The 12,694-nt window shown below is 35.6% G+C and overlaps 1 protein-coding gene across 1 annotated transcript in view; it reads left to right on the forward strand.

Moving 5' to 3' along the window:
* The first annotated feature begins 630 nt into the window (after window positions 1–630).
* Window positions 631–12,694, forward strand: part of LOC107043547 (mucin-4) — a 35,209-nt gene continuing 23,145 nt past the window's right edge. Inside the window, exon 1 of the mRNA XM_015265091.1 lies at window positions 631–1,013. The gene's annotated coding sequence lies outside the window, so the exon portion shown is untranslated. The remainder of the gene's footprint in view (window positions 1,014–12,694) is intronic.

Consider the following 12,694-nt stretch of genomic DNA (forward strand, 5'->3'; position numbering starts at 1 on the left):
AGAAAAATCAGGAAAATCAGGAAAAATCACGGAAAAATTGAAAATTCATGTGAATTATCAATTAAATTTCATGAATTCTACTTAAAACTTGAAATTTCATAACCATTTTTCCCCAAATTCGATTCAATGTCACTCTCACGAGATTTCCCCTGAATCTTCCCCGAAATTTCAAAAAATTCCCAACAGTACCCCATTCTCCCCTCGAATAAAAAAACCCCCAACGACTCCTTGTGTTCCTCATTCTGCTCAAATTCCCCATCAACAAAATCCCGTATGTCCTCCTTTTGCAGCATCATCTGCTCTCGATGTGCTCGATAATGATGAGGCAGTGGTGCAGGTCGTAACAGACGATTCACCGAGTGACGCTGGAACCGTTGAATTCTACTCGCGTCCGAGTGAGACCCAACATCCCTCCACTCTTTCTCCCATGCTCTCAGCCACTCTCTTCTGCTTGTGGCATGGTTTAACCATTTGGTTTTAATATGTTGCGCATGCGCAGGGGCTATGCTTCAGGTATACGGCATAAAACATACATACCCTCCCCCGCCCCCCACCCCGGCGCTGGGGACTTTTGCCCGCGGCGGTCGCTACAGTCCGAAGGAACTTCAGTCTTCAGTATCGCGCCGGACGTTGGTCAGGTGTCTCCGTATTCCCGTTTTTTCACTCGATAAACAAAAGAATGAACTCCAGTGATGAATAACAGCATGAAAAATTAATTGGCTGGAGTAGTTGGGAAGTGATCGCAATTAATTTCGGTATTTTGGAATTTTTTTTCAACTTTTTGGTGAAGTGGAGAGCTTTTCCGGTCTTCGACGCTCTGGTCTCCGGTTTGGAATTCACCTGAACAGGTTAAGAGGTGAACAGGTAGCGGGACACGCGTCGCCATGGGTTACGAGTGTTGTGGGGCTGTTGATGTGTAGTGGAATTTTTTTACTACTGCGTTTTTGGGGTTTCCGGTGGGAGGCTGATGGATACCGGATTATGAACTGGAGGCTGGCGAGGATCCACTCGTGGTGAGATTTTTTATTCGGTTGGGGGAGCTTTCAGTGGAGGTTTATTTAATTGTTGCGTGATTGGGCACGTGTGAAAAAATTGTAGAGATATTTTCCGGACGAATTGTTTCTATACATGAATTTTTACGTAAATTTTTGTTTTCATACGAGAGATGTGGAAACGCTCCAGAGAAAAACGTAGAGAAATGTCGCAACTCCATGCGAAGTTCTTCTATACATGTGGCGGGGGGTCGTATAGGATGAAACCTATAGAAATCGTATAGAAATAATTTGTATAAAAAATATCCGTATAGAAAATTTCTGTACGATTTTTCCATATGAGGTCTTCTGTAGAAGAGGAATGTGGAATTTCGTAGAAGAGGGCTTTAGATTTGTTTATGTAGCAACAGTTATTGCTGTCAATTTAATAATTAATTGTGAAGGAATAAAACAATGCGTGTTAATCATTTGACAATATTAGGAAAAGTAGGATTTATAAAAAAATAGGCGGGGATTCAATATCAATGAATGAGGATTAAGGGGAGACTACTAGGAGTTTTAAAATTCGTGGGCTGATGGATTGAAATTTATCGTGCGTTGGAGATTGAGTATATATGTCTAAAAACGAATAATAAGTGCAAAAAAATTAATTGTTTATTGTTCGTTCGCCCCGCAGACGCCTGAAGTGTTAAAAATCGTCTAGGGCCTCAAATTTTTGAACTACAGAGGTTTCTTTGTTTCAATTTTTTTGAAAAAATGTCTACAATAACAATTACGATTTTTTTTTTTGAAATTCGAATCCTACACAGCTAATTTCTTGTTTTTATATAAAAAATTGAACCAGTCATGTAAAATAACCAGAAACATGATCCTCAAAGTATTTAAAAACTTTCCTCGATTCTTTCAGAAATATTTTTCTCACTATTTATCATGAATGGTGTAATTTTTTATATTAAAAAAAATGATATTAAAAATATCTAGCTCGTAATTGGTATTGTACACAATTTTTCGAAAATTTTGAAAAAAAAACCGCTGTAGCTCAAAAATTGGAGGCCCTAGACTATTTTAAACATTTTGAGTTTAACATATTGACGTCTTAATAATTTTCCTGTTTTCAATTAATTTTCGAAAGACGAGTTCTTTCCATATTTTTATGCAGCATCATTTGTTACCGAAGTAGTTCAACAATATCCCTGAAATTGATAGGTTCATTGGGAAATGATAGATGTTTTTTGTAGTCCACGCACCTCCCATATTCCCAAAACAATTTCAAAATCCAATTCAGACTCTTGTCCCATCGCCACTGATAAAATTTTCCCCCGAACTGAATATTTCATCGTGAAAAGACGATGCCCAGATAGAAAGATAGATTGAATGTCAAATACAACGAGATTAATCGAGGATAGGGCAGGCCTGACTGATGGAATTCGATTATAAAATCTTCATGAAGGGGAACACGTACGACTTGCACTCGTCCCCTCCGGGTTTTATTAATTTACCGGGATTTATACATTGGTGATATGATTCCTCGTGATTCCCCTCATTCAATTGTCCTACATACTATATTGAATTCTCTCTCCGTAATTTCATTCACTCCGGACGAATTCATAATACTTTGTTAGAAAATTACTCGCGAAGCTTCAAGTTAAACATCCTGAAATTTTTAGCAGACTCATTTAGATGAAATTTTTATATACTTTCTTACTGAGAAACAGGGATACGTAATAATATTAAATTTTATTAGCTAAATTTTTCGATTGATGGTGAATAAAATATTTGATAATACTGGAATGTAATTTTTTAGTTAACAAGCTAATTCTAAATTTAGGTACTTGATTTTCGATTATCCAAATAATCGTCGATCTTCCTACCTAAATTATTGATTGATGGAATATTTCGAAATTTTAATGTATAAATTGATGGCTCCTTTAATATTAAAAATTTTAAGATTTATGTTAAAAATTAAAAATTAAAAACAACTTCACAATTTAACGGTAATTATGATTGATTGATATGCCTATCACTGCTGAGAAATGAAAATAAAAATGAAATTGTACCTTTCAGGTCCACATGACAATGGAAATTACTGAAATTGTTTGAAATTCAGGAAAACATCTCTCTGAATTTTCTATTAATCGAAAATTTAATTCAATGTGGTGGTCAATGTTCGCAATGGGTTTGACAATTTTATACTCAATTTTCTTGAATTTCACAAATGAATAACAGAGTACATGAACTATTTGATTTTAGACTGAATTCAAATTCATGTCATTGGAAAACGAATTCAAACAGTGTTTGATTTTAACGAAAATGTCACTGAATTCTTGGATTATACGATCAATTATTGATGATATTAGATACTGACTAGAATGATCTAGATTATCAGTAATTTTTTTCGCTGATAATTGGTGACAAAATCACAGAATTTCAGAGTTCTGTTCAGCATAAATTTCTGAAAATCAAAATTTGGTTTCTCTGTATACATTTTTCTCAAAGCAAGAATAAAATATTCCGGATTGAAGTATTCCCGACAAAATTTTATTCCTAAAAATATTTTACTGCTGAATTTGCAAAACTTATCCTTTATTCAAGAGCTTTTTCCTGCGAATAAAAAAGTGGAAACCCTCTAATTTCGTTTTTTAAAAACAAACTGCGCGTTTAAATGCAGCCTCGGATTTAATTACCACTCTCTTTATCCCCATTCTGATGCACACAACTGCACAGAGTCTACGGACCACATATAACGCTGATGGAACTCGAAAATTACGTATACATGGTAATAAAGTTTGAGGAAATTGAAAATTCCGAGCGCAAGGGAAAGTTTCCGGTATATCCCAGTGTTATAAGCAAATGGAGTTTTGATTCGACGTGGCGTACTCGCTGACCGCGTTAATTCCAACTTCAACGAGTAAACAAAGAAGACCATTGAAGGAGATGCATGACCGACACAATTTATTATTTAGTTATTATTTGTTTGTTCCTTATCAGGAGATAAACTCTGGGCTGAAATTTTTTGCAGAACTCTGGAATTTTTTATAAACAAAAAAATAGAAAAACTGCTGCATAGTTGAGTCTGTTCTCTAGTCTAGTTATAGACACTAATCTGAACCGTTCCACAGTTACACTATTAAAAATATTTCTAGTAAAGTTTTTAGAAATTTTCATCGTGTTGCACTGGAATTTTAAGAAATTTCAGTGCAATTTCAATTATTGCATTAAAATCTATGAAAATTTGGCAAATTCAGATGCATCCATTCTGGAATATTCAATTAATTCGAATTTCAAGGAATTTCAGGATTAAAGATTGACAATTTGATGAATAAATCAATGAAAACTGTTATTTTCAATTCAATTATTGAATTAAAATCTACAAAAATTAGGAAAATTCAGATGAAACTATTCTGGCATATCCAATTAATTTGAATTTCAAGGAATTTCAAGATTAAAAATGGACCACTTGATGAATAAATAACTGAAAATTGGAATTTGCAGTTCAATAATTCCACAAAAATGAATAAAAATGCAAATTCACCTAAACCTATTCTTGAATGTTCAATTAATTTTCATTCCCTTGAATTTCCACTGAAATTTCAATTTTCCCTCAACAGGGTAAAAAAACAGTAATAATAACTGCAAATAAGTCCAGAATTTAATGACTCCATCAAGTATTTTGAGTAACTCCTTGTGACCCTCGCGTAATTCCTGAACTCCATTGTTCCTCCAGGTCACAGTTTTACCACTGAGAATAATGGAAATGTGAGAGAAACGTCAAACGCTGGAATAAAGGAGGTTTAGAGCCACTCGAGAGGTATTAAAGTGATTCCCGAGATGAACGTCGCGGGTAGAAATTGCGCGGTTTTAAAAGACATTGGAAAGTTTTCCGAGAGAAGAAACACACGGGCCTCACCGCTGACTCATACACCGGTCGTGGCTCCAACGAACCGAGTAGAAGGCAGTTACTCCTTGAAGACAGGATGGTGGAAACGAACAAAAAGAGGGAGCGGGGGGGGACATAACAAAGGGCGTTTTCAACATAAAGAAGAAACAAAAAAGGAAAAGGGCGGTGAGGGACACGGGGTCGCCGGAAGTGACGATAATTCGAGGGAGTTTGCACTAGTGCCGGGGAAAGTGCGAACTGACAGGTTCTCACCTTAAATATCCCACTGCAAAATCATCACTAGGAACGTTAAAATGGTTTATGACAGATGAAAAAATACCGGTGCGTTTTACTCCATTTTTATGACATTCCTCCGCTGGTGTACGACAGTAAAATCGGAGATGGCGATTCTCTTGGCTGTAAAACGTTTGATGCAAATCGAAAAATAACACGGGATGAGTTTTCCGGAATTGCTAAGAAAACGCAGTCATTTTTTTATGAGAAAACCAAATTCAATGAACGAATTTGCGTATCATTTTAATTCTTCTTTTGTGGGAATATTTTTGAAGCGAAGGGAATCAGATTGAATTCACCGGAACGTTTTCCCTTGTGGACGATTTCATGAACTGGAAAGAACATCTGCCTTTTTCTCTTAAAGTATTGGGTCTAGACATGTGCTTTCGAAATAATCTTCACGTGAATTATCTGAGAGTATTCTGTTTACTTCGAAGAAGCTTGTTGGAACATTTCTTCCTAAATCCTAGGAGTGTCAACGAAGTCAGCAAATGGTCTCCATGTGAATTTTCGATACATCAATTAGTAATCGGTCAATTATCTCGGTAATGAGTGGTATAAAGGAGAATCGTTAAAGCATTTTTTTTCAGAGAGAATTTTATTCCCTAAATAAAAGTTTTATGATGTAGGTCTGAACGTACTCGCTCTCGGGATTTTTGATGAGTTCTCTTCAAAGGGTTTTTTCACGCATTAATTATTAATTGTTTAATTACCTCGGTTATGAGCGAAGCTAGAGAGAAAATGCCACGAGATGTTTCTTGCAGATAATTTAATCCCCCGAGGTACCGGTGGAACAAGGAGTATGAAATTTTCTTATTCCTTCCTAGAATCATTCCCAACTGTTCGAATGACGAAACAAAATTCACTTCAGTTGAACTCAGCTCTATTAAACACTCGAGAACCCACCTCCCCCCGAGCTTTCCCCTCTCTTAAAAAACTACAAACAAACCAACAAACGAATGAACAGAACTAATAAACTAAAGCAAATAAACAGAGTTAATGAACAGAATAACCAAATAACCCGACAAAAAAATGCACGGAGAAAATTATTTGGTGAATTTCAACAACTAGTTTGTTGAAATTCATCAACGAGTTGTTGAAAAAAATTAATTACCAACTAGTTAGTGAATTTCAACAAAATAATAAAAATAATAAATGAAAAATGGTGGTAAAAAAAGTAATAGAGCACGGAGAAATAATTTTGTCCGTGATAAATTGAATGAACCTCTCCAATCTGATTCAAACAACTCGAAAATTACCCAAGAAACATTTTTATTATTATCAAGATGACAGTTTCCACTCCATCTCATCACGTACATCGCCGAGGACTCAGTGAACGTGTTCGGAACTCTTAATCGTGTCCGTTAGTACGCGGAGATATGCAGCGTGAGCCTACCCAACCTGCGCTCAGCAGTGAGAAGGGACTCCAAGGGATGGGTTAGCGGCAGGGGGGGGGGGGGGGGGCTACTATTTCATACGACCGAAGAATCGTGAGATCGAGAGTCGAACGTGCTCGCATACACGTTCAAACGCGATATCGTCGCTGCACCGGATGCCAAAGAGGCTCGTTTATAATTTATGGTCAAATAGACCGCGCGTGAAACCTTTATTCATGCCTCTCCCCTCACGGCCCCCGCCCACCGCCCCCTGAAGGGGTATGCATGCATATGTAAAGTTCAACATGTGCGGAAAAGCGATCTACTGTGCCTGACCGTACGTAACTCGAGACAAAGCTTCATGTTTTCCCTTGTTGTGGCATTATCATTGCCATTCGATGCCGAAGGACTTTGAACTATAAAATATTTTTGCGCAATTGTATTTGACACTTGGGTAAATAATTGTATTTAGAAGGATTCATCTTTTGGAAGCTACGTAAATTCAATAATGATGAGCTTTCGTTCGGTCATTTCAATCGCATTATTAAACTATTTAATTAACCTTTCATGGAATAGTTGGAATACTCTTTTGTTAATTATTGAATGTTGTTCAATGGGTGCAATCACATCTAGAGAAATTATTTGGTCGCATTAAATGAACGAGTTTATTCAAGCAACTTATGCTTATGATGTAAAATCGGTAATGATGAGTTTTTCATTCAGTGATTTCAATCGCATTATTAAATTATTTAATCAACCTTTCATGAAATAGTTATGATACTCGTCTATTAATTACTGAATATTGTTCAATGGGTGCAATCACACCTAGAGAAATTATTTGTTCAAATTAAATGAACGAGTTAATTTAAAAAAAATGTAAATAAATGCTTCTCGTGGCAATGGAAACGAATTTATTAATATGTAATAATTATTGATTCGGAATGAATGAATTATTCATTTCATATTGGAACATTTTCATTGAAATGGATCCATGTTTTTTTTACTTTCAAAAAAATATTGTTAAAGTGCACGGAAAATTGAAAATAAAAGGTTTTATTGGATTCTGTGACGTCACTTCTTTCGATGTATTGCAAAATAAATAAATAAATAATGCTAATTGCCGGAATGACTCAAATAATGTGTTCTTATGCCTGATGAAATAATTGTATCTCGGTTTTTCTCATTAGTACGGGAAGGAGAAGTATTGTGCGTGGTAGACAGGTCTTGTTGCAAATTAAATGTCGAGTTACACGTGTTTCTTTTTTTCCTTATGGCACCTTGTTATTCTCATTCAGTTGTTCAGGTTGAGTCATCAATTATGACTCCACGTGGGCGAGCAGTCTCAGGCATTTCGTTGTATTATTATTTCGTCGTTTTTTATGATGAATCCAACTGAGAAAATAGATGCGCATTAAGAATTCATTGCGATTGTTCTGACATTTCTTTTTCGTCAAATTGAGTCTGTTGGTTTTTTACTTTTGCACTGAATAGACCCCCTGGAAACGGCGAAATTAGTTGGAACGTCTTTCGTAATGACTGCGCGAGGAACAGAGTTATAGGCATGACATTTGGACGGAATGTAGATACCAATCAGCGATATCTATTGAACGTAATTCGAATTCCATTTGGGGTGGGGGCGTTGAGACAGTCATAATGTTGGTTTCCGTAATGATTCTTTAACGATTTCTCGAAAAACTAATTAAATAATAAAAACTTATCCTTCAAAATTGAGTGTCTTTTGGAAAGACAAAAAAATCCGAACATATAATTAAATTGTTGAAAAATTGCAATAAAAGCGTCACGAAAATTAAAATGTTTATGAATGCTCAGGTTTCTGCTGAATATTCATGCGTATTCTTCAGGAAAAAATGAGCATTCTCGCTATTTTGTGGTATTGCATTAGAATTCCACTAATTCACTTGAGAAATGAATGAATAATTAAGCATGAGTCCGTTATTTTATAGGAAAAAGTGTTTTTTTTTTCAAAGCATTTGATGTGAATATTCCGTTTTCCTGAAAAATATTGGTCGAAATGAAAGCATGAAAAAATATTCTTCATAAAAAAATTATTTTTTAGGTGCATCTCATCCGTCCAATCCCGATTAACTGCAATTTGTCATGATAAAATACCTATTAATTTCTGTTATTGATCAAATTTATTTAATTCACATAAAAAATAAGAAAAAATTGAAATTTCATGGACAATTGAAGCGAAAAATCGTCATGAAATTTCAGATTTCACAGAAAATTTTCGGAAATTCCTAATTTTTGAGCAGCCGGAAGACGAGAATTCCCCAATTATTTCAATTTTCAATATAAATATTAATAATAAGTCCCAAAATGCGCAGAATTTTCAATCAATTGGACGTTCATGCGCAGATTTACCAGAATTTTCCTGATTTCTATTACTCTTCACGGCATAATTCAAGTGAAAGTTCCAATTTCCATCGATTTTTCCGTAACATTTTCAATTCTCAACGACGAAATTCTTTGAAAATTCAGCAGAACTATAACTGCTCAAAATTTCTGAGAAGTCCACCGTAAGTTTCAACCAAAAATTTTCAATTTTGTATAAAAATTATGAATTTTCCCATTCTTTTCTCAAAATTATCGCATCATGTTGTGAATTAATAGGGAAATTTCCGATTATCTATATAATTTGACATAAACTTTGACATCCACTTTAAAAAAGAAACTATTAAATTCAAAGACTCCGCATGAACAAAATATTCTCCATCCAAAAATTATGCTCTTCCCGTGCATTCAATCCGCCTAATCCAGATCACCTCCGCCTCACAATGACAAAATACATATTTTTTAATATTACGTAATATCAATCGCGATGAAGTGCGCGTCAGTCTAGGCAATCATAACCGTCCAACGACAGCTCCCTGGAACTCAGTAGCGTGTGTCGTTACAAATCCAAAGCGGAAATCTTCGCAGACCCGCTATTATCAGACACAATTCTCCTCTGAGTACCGTTCATCACCGTTTCTCCGCCCTCCCCAAGTCCTTTATGCTCCGCTCGTCTCTCTTTATCTCCGCTGTCTTTTGTTGTCCCCTCACAACTGAGGACCACTCGATAAAATAAATATTATTTGAGCGGAGGATAGTCACGTCTTTACTTGTGCAATAATACGTTCGCATAAATGTCAGGTCAGGTGACTGGGGCCCGAGTTAGAAGGGATATAGGCGAGGTTTATCCTTCACCTGTTCAGTTTTCGTTTTTTCACTCTCGGGGGGAATCAGTTTTTTCATTGTCGTTATGTTTTTACCATCTCGGACAAGCTATCTCTAGGGAAAAATGGTTTCTCGAGGATTTTCTAGGGGATTACCTACTTGAAAGAGATTGTAAATCGATTCATTTGTAATAATGATGTTTTTTTTACGTTAGAACAACGATTTTTTCTCTTTTTTTCGCATAATTCGACATATTTGTTATCTATTTTTCTCGGAAGCAACGGAATTCACTGAGAATTTCATTGTGGATGCACTTGTACGCATGTTTACATTCTTTGACTTTAAAATGAAGATTCCGGAGAGAATGAATTGATTTTCTTATGAATTGAACGTTCGAATAATTACACATTCAATTTTTATAGGATAGCTTTTTCTAAAGATTGAACAAGTGACCGGGGGTCGAGTTAGAAGTGATTAGCGAGATTTATCCTTCACCTGTTCAGTTATTCATTGTCATTTCATTTTCATTTCATTTTCATTTCATTTTGTTTCATTTTTTCACTCTCGGGCGAATCAATTTTTTCATTGTCGTTATGTTTTCATCATCTCGGACGAGCTATCTCTAGGGAAAAACGGTTTCTCAAGGATTTTCTTGGGGATTACCCACTTGAAAGAGATTGTAAATCGATTCATTTGCAATAATGATGTTTCTTTTACGTTAGAAAAACGAGTTTTTCTCTTCTTTTGCATAATTCGACATATTCGTTATCTATTTTTCTCGGAAGCAATTGAATTCACCGAGAATTTTGTTGTGGATGCAATTATGCGCATGTTTACATTCTTTGACATTAAAATGAAGATTCCAGAGAGAATGAATTGATTTTCCTCTGAATTCAATATTTATGTGATTTTCTTTCGCGTTCAAAAACCGCGAGCATTCAATTAATTTACACGATTAGTTTTTTCTTATCGCGTTAGCGAGAAAAAATCATTCTTTCATTTTTATCGTCCATTTTTGTCACCAGAAATTTTCATTGAAAAGTTTTCCTCCTGTGCAATTCGATTCGCCCCGTGAATTGGAACGAATCATTGATAAATCCTCCCGAAAATTGGGCATTACAATGTAGTTCACCAGTTGCCAATTGATTTTCAAAAAGTACCAGTGGAAATTCAGCAATTCAATTTCACTCGGCAAATCCACTCTCAATTGTGAGCAGTGAATGAAATCCGAGGGAAAAAGAGAATTTAGAGGGAAATGGATAAGTCCCTCTGAACTATTTCAGGGAGCCTCGTGCATACCCTCCGATGGCATTCCGCCCTGGTCGCTTACATGGAAATGCTTTCCCCCTACCTGGATCCAAGTAGCACGGCGCACGTAACCAACCGGCAGGACGTAGTTCAAAGCGGATTTACGCTTTGTGATGTACTCAATATCGTATATTTTTGCAATTTTTTTTAACGGGAATTCCACCGCGGCTTTCAGCTATTTTCGCCCGTTCTCTCTCTTCTCAAATTACTTGAATGCCAGAGGTACCTCTCAGATTATATTTTATTTTCGCGCACAATTTTTTAATTAGAATTCTTCATTACGTAAGCAATTAATTTTTTCTGTAGAAAATTGCCTCAATTTCTTGAATTCTCTTGAATCTCGTGATTAGACAATTCAATTTATGCGGAGGTAATTAACAGAACTCATTGAAATTGTTGAAAGACATTCTATTGTTTCGTAAAAAATAATTTATTTTATTTTTTTCATTTATTTATTCGTCGATCAATTGAGTTTAATTTTATGCTCAAGGAATTCCCGAATGATTTAACATTAATTAATGACGTGGTATGATGAGATAAAATCAGAATAAGTGAGACTTTGATTAATATCTTCTATGATTTTTAGGCATTCATCAGATTTTCTTAATCACTTATGAATTTCAAGAAGAATTCAACTTGATAGAAATTAGTAAAAGTCCTAAAAACCAACAAAAATATAAGAAAAAAATTATTATTTATTAAGACTACATATTTTCTATTCACACAACTATTCGACAAATCCCTTCGATTTTATTATAAATTTCGAGAGTGCACTTCGATCTATAAATCATAAAAATAAAATATTCATAAACCCGAATAAAATTCTCCACACGGAGATGAATATTCAATAAAAATTACGTATTTTTTCCATAATTTCGGAGGGCAATGTGATTGTAGGAAATTTTACGGAACTGTTGCAGAATTTTTCCAAAGCGTTCCGTAATTTTATCTGAATTTCCTGTGAAAAATTACGATACCGTCACTTAAATTTTCTGAGTCGATTCCGTAATCGGTCAGGCAACTGTGAGTTCCGCAATTTTTCCTGAACATTTCTCTCTGTGTATTATTTTTGTGAGAAAAAATTGAATTAAAATGAATACCACCCGACCTATAATTACCAATCGCGTTTTTCAATTGAATTGTTCCGCCAATACTGGAATTACATTTCTTTCTCCACTCTTTCTTCCATCTTACGTCAATAATTAGCTTCTTTTCCTGCGAAAAATCCGTTACATTCCTATCATTTCCGCAAATTCCACTCCAAGAACCTTTACGTTTTCCATTAGACGACTCTATCGGAAAGAACAGTAATTAGCAATTACGCTAAAAATCGCTGTAAACCGTATGCAGAAACGATTACGACTAAATCACGCAATTGATCATTCCAACACCGACGATATAATGGCCGGTTTCACCGTCTGTGGGACGCGCGAAAATCCCGCCATTGTTGTAGTTTATGTTTGTGTGGCAGCAGGGGAAGGCTAAGAACAAGGGATAATAAAGAGCTCGAACTCAGCAAAACGAAGAGCAGAAAAACGAAATTAAAAGACTTGAGCGTCACGCTTCAGCCCCGAGCTAGTGGGAGTTGATGCACGACTGGGGTTTGAGCTCCGAGGGTCGTTTGATAGTGAAAAAAGTGCGAAAACAAAGGGCGGGGGGGGGGGGGG

The sequence above is a fragment of the Diachasma alloeum genome, unplaced genomic scaffold, assembly GCF_001412515.2.
Source record: "Diachasma alloeum isolate Michigan unplaced genomic scaffold, Dall2.0 Dall_scaffold_00597, whole genome shotgun sequence".
In the NCBI taxonomy this organism is placed as follows: Eukaryota; Metazoa; Arthropoda; class Insecta; order Hymenoptera; family Braconidae; genus Diachasma; species Diachasma alloeum.